The sequence below is a fragment of the Pyrus communis genome, chromosome 5, assembly GCF_041283825.1.
Source record: "Pyrus communis isolate YQ-2024b chromosome 5, ASM4128382v1, whole genome shotgun sequence".
NCBI classification, from domain to species: Eukaryota; Viridiplantae; Streptophyta; class Magnoliopsida; order Rosales; family Rosaceae; genus Pyrus; species Pyrus communis.
In genome coordinates, this window is record NC_142569.1 from 18,622,066 (window position 1) to 18,637,796 (window position 15,731).

At 35.5% G+C, this 15,731-nt stretch overlaps 1 pseudogene; it reads left to right on the plus strand.

The window, feature by feature from the left end:
* Positions 1 to 880: 880 nt before the first annotated feature.
* On the plus strand, positions 881 to 5,910 carry LOC137724919 (beta-glucosidase 12-like; annotated as a pseudogene).
* The last annotated feature ends 9,821 nt before the right edge of the window (positions 5,911 to 15,731 follow it).

Below are 15,731 nucleotides of genomic sequence, written 5' to 3' on the forward strand. Positions count from 1 at the left end.
TAGCCCTTTGCAAAAGCTAAGGATATTGAACGGGTGGCGAATAAATCTTTTCTTGTGCTAACTCCTCATCTGGCAATATGAGTGAATCGTTCTCAAGTTCTTTGGGCTTCTTTTCTTGTTTTGCACCCTCGATTTCTATGATCTTGCCACTCCTTAATGTGATAGCCTTAATGTGTTCTTGGTTCTTCGGATTCACTTCCGGCTAACTTGGAAATTTCCCGATCTCTCTTTCATTCAAAGCACTAGCAATCTGACAAACTTGAACTTCCAGCTTCCCAATTGAAGCTTGTTGATTTTGGAGTGTTGTCTGAGTTACTTGAATGAAGTTATTTGTGTTTGTAGCAAGTTGAGCTATCAAGTCTTCCACTGGTGTCTTCTTTTCTTATGGCTGGAAATTCATAGGAGGCGGCTTAGCTGGAGGATTGATAACATTTGAATTGTTATTCCATTGAAGATTTGGATGAAAACGCCAACCTGGATTGTAAGTGTTCGAATATAGGTTATTCCGTTGACGAGAAAAATCATTCACTTGATTTGTTTGCTCTTGCATATACTCTGGAAATGAACCAATGTTTAGACACTCAATACTTGCATGTATACTTGCACATATGTCACAAACCACATCAAAAGACTTCACAGATTTAACGGTCATCAAATTATCAAACTTTTAAGAAAGAAATATGTGCAGCCATGGTAGACATGGCATCGGTCTCGTGCACTCCAGCACGTTTGGATGGTCTTCTTTCCACTCTCCATTGTTGAGAATGAGTAGCTAATGTCTTGAAGAGTGCGGATGCCTCAACAACTGTCTTTGTCATTAGAGCTCCTCCACTAGCGGCATCAATGATTCTCTTATTTTCAAGAGTCAATCCTTGATAAAATGATTGCAGTTGCAACTATTCCGGTAAGCCATAATGAGGACACTTCATCAATATGTCTCGGAACATCTCCCAACTGTCATAAAAAGCTTCAGAATCAAACTGGGTAGACATCATGATTTCATTCCGCAACTTAGAAGTTTTCGAATGAGGAAAGAATGTTTGAAGGAATTGATTTGCCAACTCATCCCAAGTTGTTATAGAATTAGCTAGCAGAGAGTTAAACTAAGACTTTCCTATGTCCTTGAGTGAAAACGGAAACAGCCGCAATCTGATAGCATCATTAGTAGACCCATGGATCTTCAAAGTTTCACATATCTTGACGGAGTTGCTAATATGTAAATTTGGATCTTCAGTAGTAAGACCATAAAATGATGGCAACATCTAGATGAAAGGCGGCTTCAACTCAAACTGATTAGTCGTTATTTCTAGGCGCACAATACAACACGATGTGGCTTCAACAATAGGAGCTGAATAATCCATAAGGGCACGAGTTTCATTTGGGTCTTGAAGTGCCATTCTTTCAATTGGTTCTTGCTTCGTTTGCTTCAATAGTAGGTGTCGAAATGTTCCGTCAATTTCGGGATTGTATGGCACAAGCTTAAGACTTCAAGAACAACGAACATGCATGAACTTCACAAGAACACTTAAAAACGAAAGAAAACAAAAATTAAAATAAAACAAAAACAGGTAGCAATTGAAATAAGAAAGAGATATAATTAAATTTCAATCCCGGGCTGCGGCGTCAAAAACTTGTTGCAAAATTTAAACTAACCGAAATTAGTCCAACTTAGTTCCAAATTTTAATGTCGCAAGTATACGAATCGTTCGATAATATAGAAAGCAAGCACCTAATATCGTCCCTCAAAAAATGATTTAATTCTTATCAACTAACTTACATCCCATTGCAACGTAGTGAAATTTAGCAAAGATTGATGAAAGATGGATTTGAGAATTGAAACTAATTGTAAAAACAAATGAAAGCAAGAAAGTTTGATCACAATGCAAAAAGTGGCAACCAAGAAAAGAAGTTGTAATTCAATTGAGTAAAACACTAGGGCGTCCGACTCACCATAACCAAACCTACTTATTTCCTGCAATGAATTATTAACAAGTACTCAATCTCATTGATAGTCAAATTTCCCTAACATATGTAATATCTATGGCATCTTGGCTATTACGTATATCCCAATTTGCAACCATCCATGGCATCTGGAATAGTTTAACATCATGAAACTCATTACGATTAGTGGAGATTTATATAAAGACTACACAAATCCTAGAGTATGGCATCTACTACTAGGTAATTCATGGTATCTACTTGGAAGAAGCTATCACTCAAGTTGAAAACATGGCATCTGCACAACTTGCATCAATTTTACCAAGTAAAAGTCAAGATGGTAGCTAATCACCAAGACTAAAACCAAGCATATATACACAGCAAATGATACTCAATGAAACTAAAAACTGGAAATAATTCACTTGAGAATATAAGCATTCATAGTCATGATTGCATCGTAGCCCTAGCTAAGGAAATTAGTTCTGAAAAATAACAAAAAAATTATTGAATTCATAATAAAAATGAGAAGAAAATTGAATTTAGAAAAACACTGAAAAATCCTTGTGCTTTGCTGCTTCTATCTTGCTGTATGTCCCTTCCTGCTTCTGTAGAATAATTGATCAGTCCCTTTTCTTTTTCCTCTTATGCTTTAATTTTCTTCTCTGTAAGTGACAATGAGTTAAAACCCATTTATTGACAACATTAGAAGAAAAGAAAACCGAAGAACTATTCAATTATCTACTAGCCACTTTGTACAATAAACACACCTTGATTACTTTCTCCATTTGCCAACGTTTTCCCTTATGCCTTCTTTAATTATCCGTTGCCATCCTCCCTTAGGGAGCTGTGCGAGGCCATCCATCTTTGCCTCGAATAGAAGGTGTAGTAAAAGAAGATGGAAGAGGACCAAGCAAATAGGATACCTACACCCACAAACATCCAGGTCTGTGATTTAATCAATTGGTAATATGAAAACATTAGCTACTTCATTTCAAAGGAGTATAAATAGCACCTCATTCTTTTCTTCGTAAGGACAAGTAAACTCCAACCTCTCTAATAACCACGCACTTTGTTGGGAGAGGAGTAGTACGTGGTCATGTGATATGTACAACATATGTATATACTTCATCAATGCGCACACATATAAAGTACTTTTCACAGGATATGGATTTCACAATTATATTTTTGAATAACTGCAGAAAAAATCGCTGATGACAGTAATTGAGACGTTGCCATAAATCAATAGCACCGCTATAAGGTCTAGAACCTCGTAACTTTGTCTCTTGACCCTTTATACATGAAGGGCACATGTTAACATATTAAATTGGAGCCTTTATGTAAAAAAGGACAATATATATAATGAGATCCTCAATATTTAGTTTTAAATTTTTGTCATTCTAGGAAGATGTGGGAATTATGAAGGATATGAAGATCCGCTTACAGATTTTATATTTCATGGTCAAGATTATTACCAAGTAAGTGCTCCACATCCTCATATTTGGTTGGGACCAATGTCAATATTGTGCATGAGAATGATTTTTCCTGCAAGAAAATTATTCTTTTTGTGTATTTTTAACTAAAGTAATGTGATTGAGTTATCTACTGGGTAATCTTTTTTTTTTTTTTTTTATTTTTATTTTTTATCTTGTTATTTTTGTTCCAATTAGATGGAATGTTAAGTGATGGCGTTAATAGGAAAGGAATTGATCATTACAGAAATCTCATCAATGAACCCCTACACAATGGTTAATCATCCTACCTTAACCAATTGTCACATGAATTTTTAGAATAGCATTCAATCAGACTTTTAATTTGATTTTACTGATCATTTATTATAGGTTTAAAGCCATTTGTGACACTCTTTCTTTGGGATGTTCCCCAAGCTTTAGAAGATGAATATGGTAGTTTCTTAAGCCCTCATATTGTGTAAGTGAACAAAATTTATTCTCTCATTGATAATTTGCTAAGGGAAGTGTTATTGGCACTTCAAAAATCTCATTCTACACTCCTCACAAGTGTATTTATCTTTCCTAATATAGAAAGTTTGGAGTGTAGAATGAGATTTTTGGAGTGCTAAAAACAATTCCCTTTGATAAAATACATACTGATATATGTAACATAAATTTGTATCTACAACGATCATTCTAAAGACTATGCAGAACTTTGTTATAAGGAATTTGGTGATCGAATCAAATACTGGTTCATCGTAAATGAGCCATATACTTTTAGTAGCATGGGTTATGGTGTTGGGACTCTAGCACTAGGACGCTGCTCTTCTTGGAAAAACCTAAACTACACCGGTGTAGATTCAGCCATTGAGCCATACTTGGTGACACACCGCATTCTTCTTGCTCATGGAGCAGCTGTAGAATTGTACAAGAATAGAGATCAGGTTCAATAACTATTTTTTTTTTGCTTTTGTTTCTTAGGTCAGATTATTGGCTCCTAATTGAGAATTCTATATGAATCATTATTATTGAGTTGTAATACCAGAGGGAATAGTCTCAGTAGTAAGATAATCTAAAGGTTGTGTCTTTTTCTATAACTCCTATTTATTTAACCAAAATTCATATTTTTGTGTAGGTATCTCAGAAAGGCTTGATAGGGATAACGTTGGTGTCACACTGGTTTGAGCCTGCTTTGAAGTCAAAGCAAGATAAAGGTGCTGCCTTACAATCTTTGGATTTTATGTTTGGATGGCAAGTGTCTTATTAAATTATATATACATCCAATTACATGTTTACTTATGACTTGTAACATTGATACTGCCCAGCTAGCAGTACTCTTTATATATAATGCTATAATTAGGCTACTGTTTGGAATTTTCATGTTTTGTAGGTTTTTGGATCCATTAACAAGTGGTGACTATCCACACACCATGCAATCAATTGTTGGAAAAAGATTGCCAAAATTCACAAAAGAACAATCCATGTTGCTAAACGGATCATTTGATTTTCTTGGAATAAATTATTATAATGCTAGTGCTAGATACACAACTAGTACACCTAAGAACAATTCACTACAGGCAAGCTTCGTAACAGATCCTTGAGCTGATCTTACAAGTGAGTGCCAAAGGAAACTTACTTTGAATAGCTTAAGTTCTTTGTTCTTCTTGACCTAGTTTAACTTCTTAATTACATTAATTATATTCTAATATTTACACCAATTGTATTCTAATGTTGGTAAAGATTCTGGCAGCTGAGCTTTATGGAGTACTTATTGGTCCACAGGTATACATCAAATTTATCATTTTGAGCTATTTTCATTTGGAGGATTAGTTTTTTTCCACAACATTTATGTATTATCTTGAAATGTGTTGCAGACTACTTCAGATTGGTTATATGTATATCCAAAAGGAATTCACGATCTTGTGCTCTACACAAAGGAAAAATATAATGATCCACTCATTTATATTACTGAGAATGGTATGTAATACATACTTTTAAGCCTTAATTAATTGCAAAAGTTTCACATATTTATAATGGTGGAAAATGAAACTACATGTTTTTTTAAGATTTTTAGAGGAAAAAACTAAATTTATTTTTTGTGCAATAATATGTACGTAGGTGTATTAGAGTTGAATAATCCAGAACTATCACTTGACGATGCTCTTCAAGATACCAGTAGAATTGACTACTACTATTGTCACCTGTGCTACCTTCAAGCGGCGATCAAGTAAGTAGTTATTAACAAATTAATTAAGGCTATATACTGCCTTATCTTCTTAAGTTATGGTTATTTAATCATTATATTGGCCTAATCTAGTTGAACATTTGTGTATGTGTGTGCAGAAATGGTGCGAAAATGAAGGGATACTTTCCATGGACATTATTGGACGACTTTGAATGGGATTCTGGATACATCATCCGATTTGGTTTAAACTACATGGATTATGATGATGGGCTGAAAAGACACAAAAAACGCTCAGCACACTGGTTCAAAAATTTGCTTAAGAAGAATCGAAGAAATTAATAGAAAGTTATTGTTCATTATATACATTTAAGTGGATAATTTTCCTTTTTATGTATTTGTATTTCAATTCCTTCTGCATTTTTATTTCCTTTCAATATTGTGAGTATTCTTCGAGATTCAATAATTCAATAAAAAGGTATAAGAGTTGTGAATGCTACCGTAAAACCTCTCTCTATAAAGGAATAACTTATTTATAGTCATAAACAGTTCTGGTCCTAGTTTGGGTCAAGAATAAATACCACATTGTAATAAGTTATTATTTTTCTTGGTCTTATTGTTAAGGAACTCGCATCAACATAGTAGTAATTGTTAATAAGTACAATAATAAGCAAGGCCACAAATAAAAGAGTAAGATGGACTAAAATATTTCTCTACTATTGTTTGGGATGATAATTTTTTTATTTTTTTGGAGTTGATACCACAACTTGGAGCTTGCTGGTACGTATGTAAAACCTTGTCAATATCTTCTTGTTGAAGTCAAAATATTTCGAGCTCCTCATGATTATCTCCTTCCCCTTCTTGCCTAATTGTATTAGTGATTATTTTTTCAATTAAAGCGTACTCAACTTTTTGCACAACTTAACACAAATGTTTTTAGTTAGCTGACTTTGCATATGACCTTGGGTGACATGACAAATTTGATAGAAGAAAACAAAAAGTATACGCTTGAAGCGGTTGAAGATTTGATTGAACGTATTTGTCAAATTTACTTAGAAAGAATAATTAAAGAGTTTTAAAACTCACGACATCGTGCGGGCTCAATTACTTGTAAGAAACTATTTACAAATGTTGATGCACAAAATCAGTGAGACTTTGGAACGACGTAAAGTGCCAAGTTTGTAACCTTCGCAAGGTTGCTCCAGTCACCTGGTGAGTATAATATGTAAAGAGATAGAGGTAGGGAAGGAACACAAGATGTAGGTGGTTCACCCTAATTTGGGTTACGTCCACGAGGGTAGAGGAGTCCTCATTAATAGTGAAGATTTTACACAAGACACAAGTTTAAGCATAATCTTCATTACTGAGTTCTAATGATGAGTTTAAGCACAATAATGATATTAGGAATTAATTGTACGAGAACGGTCTCCTTGTATAGTTGATGAGAGTCTTCGGCTCCTGTCTGCTATTTATGTGGGACTCTAGGAGTTTTATTTTTATGTTGACACGTGTTGTGTTGTGATTGGTCTCTTGATTGGAGAGGAACTCATGTGCTTCGGCAAGGGTGCCTTCACATGAACTCTTCAGTGGGTCCTTGAAGATATGAAGTTGACCAGTGCTTAGTAGTTTCGGGGGTGGTAAAGTATGGAACAAATAGTGCTCCCGGAAGTTTTTGAGTGAGGAAAGATTCTAGGTTAGGGACTTGCAAAACCCAAGTTGCTGAGTACTCATGAAACTTTTGAGTACTAAAGTGTATTAGCATATAATGGGAGCCCCCCAAGTCTCTTATCGAGGAGGAATACCGAAGGAGGTGTCTTATATTTCCCGAGTCATTGAAGAAAAAAGACTTTAAAAATTCTTTCCTCTTTTTTTTTTTTTTTGGATGTAGCCCAAGTACGTATATATTTTTTTTCTTAAGCCCAATTCCTTCTTTTTTTTTTTTTGTTGAGAATAGAAAATCTAGTTGAAGTTTTTTCGTTTGTGTATATAACTTGAGTGGTTGAAGCTTTTTCCTTTGGACAAATGGCTTGAATGGTTGAAGTTTTTTCCTTTGGGCGCATAGCTTGAGTGGCTGAAACTTTTTTCCTTTGGACACAGAGCTTGAGTGGTTGAAGCTTTTCCTTTGGGCGCATAGCTTGAGTGGCTAAAGCTTTTTCCCTTGGACACATAGTTTGAGTGGTTGAAGCTTTTTCCTTTGGATACATACCTTGAGTGGTTGAAGCTTTTTCCTTTGGATACATACCTTGAGTGGTTGAAGCTTTTTCCTTTGGGCACATATCTTGAGGGGTTGAAGCTTTTTCCTTTAGGCACATAGCTTGAGTGGTTGAAGCTTTTTCCTTTAGGCATCTGTGGACACTTAGCTTGAAAGGTTGAAGCTTTCTACAAGTTGTAGTTGTATACTATATGTCGAAGCTTTGTTGGCCTCCTCCACATGTCATAAAATAATTAATTAATTGCTTAATTAATAATCAATAATTATTTAAACTACTATTAATTATTAATTAATGTCGAATTTGTATTTTTAGCCTCTATCCCCCCTTTTTTGAACTAGAAACAAGAAAATGTAGGAGTGACCACATAAATAGATTTGCTTCCATGTGTGTGAGGCAAACCAGATATTGTATTAATTGAAGGTTCGGAGGAAACATATAAATTGATTTTGCGTTGCACAGTCTTGATCAAAAGTGTGAGAAGCAATTTTTTGTTGGGTTATTCTTTCGTTGTTGAAGAGTTAGAGAATTGGCACAATATGATTTTTCCTTAGACACTAGTGTGCATTACCTACCAAAGTTTTAATTTACCATTGTTGGTAAGTAATGCTAAGATATAATACTTGCATGTTGTCAATGTGGCTATATAGGTTATCGAAGCTTGCAACTTCAAAGTTCTTGTAAATGTTAGAGTAGAAAATGCCTGAGGTTTTTAGAAAGCCTATAAATGAGTTTCCTTCAAACCATATCCATGGGAACCTAACTAATTTATCGAAGCTACAATGTTTGACCTTCTGGTATAGTTGAAGGAGATGTTAATAATGCTTCATACTACATGGTGCAAATTAAGCCACTAAAGAGTTGAAGCCTATGTGTTGCATGAAGCCTTCTCGAAGCTACATAAATTGATTGACCTCCCAGTAATGGCCTTTAGAATCCACATTGGGGTTGTAGTGTTTGCATTGTTGAAGTGAGAAATATTTGAAGTAGATGTAAGAGGGCTGAAGAGTTTTGCAAGTCACCGCTTCACATGTTGATGTCAAAGAGCCTTGTAAAAGTTTAGCCTTTGTATACGATATGTAGCTTTCTAGGTTAATAAAGCTTCAGACTTGTCAAAGTATTACACATGCACAGAAGCCTTTGTTGGCTTATAGAAGCGTCGCTACTGTTGAACGATAAAATTATTTATTAGAGTATGTGTAGTATCCTTCATCACCTGGTTGGTGATACAATGTGAGTTCCTTCATTACTAGGTTAGTGAAAAGAGTTGAGTATTGGTTGTAATTTTCATCACCTAGTTAGTGCTTTGAAGGTGAGTTCCTTCATTACCTAGCTGGTGGATAGGGTGGTAAGTTGCCAAAGGAAAAAATTATTTATTAGAGTAGGAGTTGTACCTTTCATCACCTGGTTGGTGATATGAAGGTGAATTCTTTCATTATCAAGTAGGTGAGAATAATGACGACTTGTCGAGGAACATTGTAACATATGCCGAAGGGAAAAAGTGTATGTTGACACCTATTATGAAGGCCCTAAATGATGTTTATAATCTACCATAAGACAAAAAGAATACTCTTGGCTGAAGCTATGGGCATATTCATGCAATGACTAGTTTGACTTATGATGAATGGTGTATAAATCATCAATAGAGTGTAAGCAATCAACCTAGAAGATGCGTTGCACCACAAAAAGTATCTTGAGCTTAGTGAAGGAATCTACTGTATTTGGTTGAAGACAACTATACCAATTGAGAGCTCCCCAAATAGAATGGTGGGAAAATGAGACATCGTTCTTCATTACTATGCCTCAGTATACCATGGTGGATTCAAAGAGATGGATATGCTCAATTGGATCTTCCCTCCCAATTTACGATAGCAAACCAAGCTTTTGTTTTGTTTCTCCTTGTAGAGGGGTGCCAAAGATCCTTCTTGTCAGAGGGTCTGGCCTCAGTTGATTCCAGTCAGGTACCTTGGCATAACGTTTGGCCTTCAGTTTGTTCACTTCCTCAAAGAGCTACAGGATAAAGGGGTCTTGAGTGGAGTTAGGCACTATTGGAACCTTCTTTCGTAAGTTCCCATCTTTTCTTGGAAGTGGAGAAGTTTAGTCAAGAGTATGTGACTTTTCTTTTTAGTTTCGGGAAAAAGAAGTCCCTCGAGTCTCAAATGCCTTCTTGTCCATCTAAGTCTTGTTTTTTCTTCCTTAGGTTAGTAGTTAACCTTGGTTATGGTAAGTGATTGATTCCTTCAATGACCCTTGGGTCAATGATCCTTGAGTCTATGTGGATAGGTTTTTCTCGATGATACCTCAAGAGGTCTTAACAATTGCGATAACTAGCTTTTGATCATTCCATTCCTTTTGCAAGGAGATGTCTTCTTCCACTTATCTTACTTCGGTTTGAAGCAACTGGGTTGAGAGAAGTCTCGTTTTGATCAATATCTTAGGTAGAAGGCTACTCCTCATTAAGAATGCTCATGTTCAAGACATGTGAAACTTCAAGTTGGTGCGTAGCTATATATTGATTTGTAGCCACAAGGGTGGTGGCTCTTGAGACTGAGTTTTTATAGCCTCATGATCCATCTCGAAGAGTTTCTAACATTTTTCTTGGAGGATCTCATTCCTTATTGCCATTTTTTATTATTTTAGTTTGAGTTATAACCCCATCAACTTTAATTTGAAGAGCAGGCTTGTTCCTTTCCTTTAATCGTTGCCTCACGCTAGGCACGCAAGGGGTGATTTTCTGCATTTTGTGGCTTCCTTCACTCCCCATGTTAGAGAGGGATGCCTTATCAAATGAGAGTGTACGCATGATAGAAGCCAGTCTAACAAAGCTAGTGAAAGTAGGAATCAGTGTTGTTCCCATAAACGGCGCCAAATGTTGATACGCAAAATCAATTAAACTTCAGAACAACATAAAGTGAAAAGTTTGTGACCTTCACAAGGTTGCTCCGGTCACCTAGTGAGGATAATATGTAAAGAGATAGAGGTAGGGAAGCAAACACAAGATGTACATGGTTCATCCTAAGTTAGGTTATGTCCACGAGGTAGACAAGTTCTTATTAATAGTGAAGAGTTTGCACAATACATAGGTTTAAGCATAATCATTATTAGTGAGTTCTAATAATGAGTTTAAGTATAATAATGGCATTAGAAATTAATTGTAGGAGAACAGTCTCCTTTTATAGATGAAATAAGTCTTCAGATCTTGTCCGCGGTTGATCTGGGACTCTAAGAGCTTTATTATGATGCTGACACATGTCGTGTTGCGATTAGTCTCTTGATTGGATAGGAACTCGTGTGCTTCGGCAAGGGTGCCTTCCCATGAACAATTCAGTGGGTCCTTGAACGTATAAGTTGACACATGTTGTGTTGTCATATAACTATTGTATTGAAAGATATATCTTTCGATGAAGAGGAAGAAATAGATAAAAGGAAATTCAATAAATTAGAGCTGAGGAATGCTTAAAGGAAGAATATTTTATATTATAATAAATACAAATATGCTATATTATGTTATGCTTAAAAAAATTGAATGAATAAAAAAAAAATACAAATAGATGTCACGTTTCATTATATATATAGTAGTGGGGGATTATGGGACAAAAAATAAATCCATTTGGCATGGAGCTAGAACATTGTTTCGAGATGTTTTTGCTGGTATTCATCTATATTTAGATGCTCAACTGGAATTTGGAGCATTCCAAAAACTTGGAGATCCAACTATAAGAAGACAAGTAGTCTGATACATTATGCTTTGTTACTTGTTATTTTTCATTTTTATTTTCTTTTTGTGATTTTTAGATGGGGTACCAGATAAATCTTGATTTGAATCACTGCGTTTTCTTTGACTCTTGTTCTTTATTTATCCAGGAGACGATCCCAAATAAACAGGTATGGAACCTATAATTGTAAACCACGATCGAATCTATGGAAGCATTGGTTTATACATTCCTTTTAGTCTCAACTCTAGGAATAATTTTCACTATCTTTTTTCGAGAACCGCCTAAAGTTCCAACTGAAAAGGTGAAATGATATGTCATCATCTTAATTGAAGTATGGATCCTCCCAATATTGGGAGGATCTGTACTTCAACTAGTCCCCTTGTTCCTCGAATGGATCACTTAGTTTTTAAGAGGGTTGCCCAAAAACAATATATAAGGCGTACAATTTTTTGGCTGATAAAGGGATCAAATGGTATAATTCTTTAGTTGGTAGATTGGAGGATTAGAAACATGACTATTGCTTTCCTATTGGCTGTTTTTGCATTAATTGCTACTTCTTTAATCTTACTGATTAGTGTACCTATTGTATTTGCTTATCTTGAGGGTTAGTCAGGTAACAAAAATGTTCTATTTTCTGGCACATCATTATGGATTGGATTAGTCTTGCTGGTGGGTATCCTTAATTCTCCCATCTGCTGAACCTATTCGTTTTATATCCAAAAATGAAATGACCCCCTTCCCAATTCTTTCTGGTTGTGAGACACATTAAAATTCAATATATGTCCCAAAAACTCAAATAAAGAAAAAAATTAGAAAAATTAGAGGGGGGGTCAAACTTTTGTGTTTTTAAATTGTAAAAATATATATATAAATGAAAAATATTAAATCAAATATTAAATCAAAATAAATAGATGTAAGCTAATAAAAAACCAGTCCCTTGAAACAGTGAATCAATTTCTTGTACTACTAAGAAGAAGCCACCCCAACGGTATCCTTTCATAATCTTTAGGAGCAAAATAGCCAATTGAAAAAGTATACGCTTGAATTGGTCAAAGATTGGATTGTACGTATTTGTCAAATTTACATAGAAAGAAGAATTAAAGAGTTTTAAAACTTTTGCTATATACTACAAACACCTATTTTTTATTCATTGTTAAACATAAGGATGCTAATAGATTTTAATATATTCCACCTGTTTAACACAATTTTAAAACTCATGGCATCGCACGGGCTTAATTGCTTGTAACAAACTATTTACAGATGTTGATGCACAAAATCAGTGAGACTTTGGAAAATATAAAGTGTCAAGTTTGTAACCTTCGCAAGGTTGCTCCGGTCACCTGGTGAGGATAATATGTAAAGAGGTGAGGATAATATGTAAAGAGATAGAGGTAGGAAAGCAACACAAGGTGTACATGGTTCACCTTAAATTCGGTTACGTCCATGAGGGTAGAAGAGTCCACATTAATAGTGAAGATTTTACACAAGACATAAGTTTAAGCATAATCATCATTAGTGAGTTCTAATGACGAGTTTAAGCACAATAATGATATTAGGAATTAATTGTATGAGAACGGTCTCCTTGTGTAGTTGATGAGAGTCTTCGACTCCCGTCTATGGTTGATGTGGGACTCTAGGAGTTTTAATTTTATGTTGATGCGTGTCATGTTGTGATTGGTCTCTTGATTGGTGAGAAACTCGTGTGCTTTGGCAAGGGTGCCTCCACATGAACTCTTCAATGGGTCCTTGAAGGTATGAAGTTGACTAGTGCTTAGTAGTTTCAGGGATGGTGAAGTATGGAACAAACAGTGCTCCCACAAGTTCAATGAGGAACGCTTCTCGCTCGATTGGGGACTTGCAAAACTCAAGTTGCTGAGTACTCACGAAACTTTCGAGTACTAAAGTATATTAGCATATAATGGGAGTTCCCCAAGTCTCCTATCGACGAGGATTACCGAAGGAGGTGTCTTATGTTTCCCGAGTCATTGAAGAAAAAAGACTATAAAATTTTTTTCCTCTTTTTTTTTTTTTTGGATGTAGCTCAAGTACGTATATTTTTTTTTCTTAAGCCCAGTTCCTTCATTTTTTTTTTGTTGAGAAAGTAAAATCTAGTTGAAGTTGTTTCATTTGTGTATATAACTTGAGTGGTTGAAGCATTTTTCTTTGGACAAATGGCTTGAATGGTTGAAGTTTTTTCCTTTAGACATATAGCTTAAGTGGCTAAAGCTTTTTCCTATGGGCACATAGCTTGAGTGGTTGAAGCTTTTTCCTTTGGACGCATAGCTTGAGTGGTTGAAGTTTTTTCCCTTAGGCATATAGCTTGAGTGGTTGAAGCTTTTTTTGGTGGACACTTAGCTTGAAAGTTAGAAGTTTTTTCAAGGTTCAACCACTCTGTATATTGATGTTGCTTCGCACACTCTTGATCAATAGTGTGCGAAGCATTCTAGAAGTAGTAGTTGTATCCTATGTGTCGAAGCTTTGTTGGCCTCCTCCACATGTCGTAAAATAATTAATTAATTGCTTAATTAATAATCAATAAATAGATTTGCTTGCACGTGTGTGAGACAAACTAGATGTTGTAGTAATTGAAGGTTCGGGGGAAACATATAAATTGATTTTGCTTCACACAGTCTTGATCAACTGTCTTCGAAGCAATTTTTTTGTTGGGTTAATCTCACATTGTTGAAGAGTTACATAATTGGCACAATATGATTTTATTATCTTGGACACTACTGTGCATTACCCATCGAAGTTTTCATTTACCATCGTTGGTAAGTAAAGCTAAGATATAATACTTGCATGTTGTCAATGTGGCTATATAGGTTGTCGAAGCTTGCGACTTCGAAGTTCTTGTAAATGTTGGAGTACAAAATGCATGAAGCTTTTAGAAAGCCTATAAATGAGTTTCCATCGAACCATATCCATGGGAACCCAACTAATTTATCGAAGTTACAATGTTTGACCTTCTGGTACAATTGAAGGTGATGTTAATAACGCTTCATACTGCATGATGATACAAGGTAAGTTCCTTCATTACCTGGTTAGTGAAAAGAGTGGAGTACTAGTTGTACTTTCCATCACCTGGTTAGTGGACACAAGAGTTCCTTCATTACCTAGTTGGTGGAAATGGTGGTAAGTTACAAAAGGAAAAAATTATTTATTAGAGTATGAGTTGTAGCTTTCATCACTTGGTTGGTGATACGAAAGTGAGTTCCTTCATTACCAAGTGGGTGATGATAGGAGCATATTCATGCGACTTAAATGGCTTGTTCTCGTGCATTTACGTTATGTTTCTCTCGTTATTTTAGTCCTTTATGCTTCTTTTGTGTGTTTTCAGGTTCTAAGGGCCTAGGGAGCAAGAAAGTGCATTTTGAGGCCATTTGGAGCATTTTTGGGCATGGATTGGATAGCTTATCCATGGAGCCAAGAGGATGGACGAATTTGAAGGCCTTGTATGCACTTGAAGACACAAAACAATGGCTCTAGCCCAATCAAACACATTATGCCATACAAACCAACCTATTTTAGGCCCATTCTATGTACTTAAACCCTAGCCCTTTAAACTAATTCATTTATCACTTATCAAACCATTCACTTATCACTCACCACATATCATTCACTTATCACTTAACATATCATTCATTTATTTCACTTCCATACTCATCTTAATTCCACATGCATTCTCACACATGCACATCATTCACTCACATTTCCACCATTCATTCTTTATTCCTTTCCAAACATCTCACATGCATTTCCACCTTCCTACTTCATCATTTCACCACATTCTCCCTCTTTAACTCACATGCATTCATCATAATTCACAACACAAAACAACTTCATTGCCGTGGGTTCCCATTTCCTTTCCAAACATCTCACATGCATTTCTTCATTATTTCCTAACCCTACATGCATTATTTATTGCATCTTCACATGCATTCACACACACTTTACACATTCAAACCGTGAGCTCCCATTCCTATATGCCATTTTCAGATTTCCACCCACTAACCTAGTCATCAACACATGCACTTCCACCTTTCATCCACAATGATTCATGATTCATTCACTTTGCATCCTTTAAATCACATACTTTTCCATCATTAATTAGCCACTTGCATCTTAAACAAACAACCATATATTCCCTCCACTACTCCTATAAATACCCTTGCATTCATTCATTCAAGAACATCTCATTCACAACACAACACCCCTCAAACACTTCCATTCTTCTCTT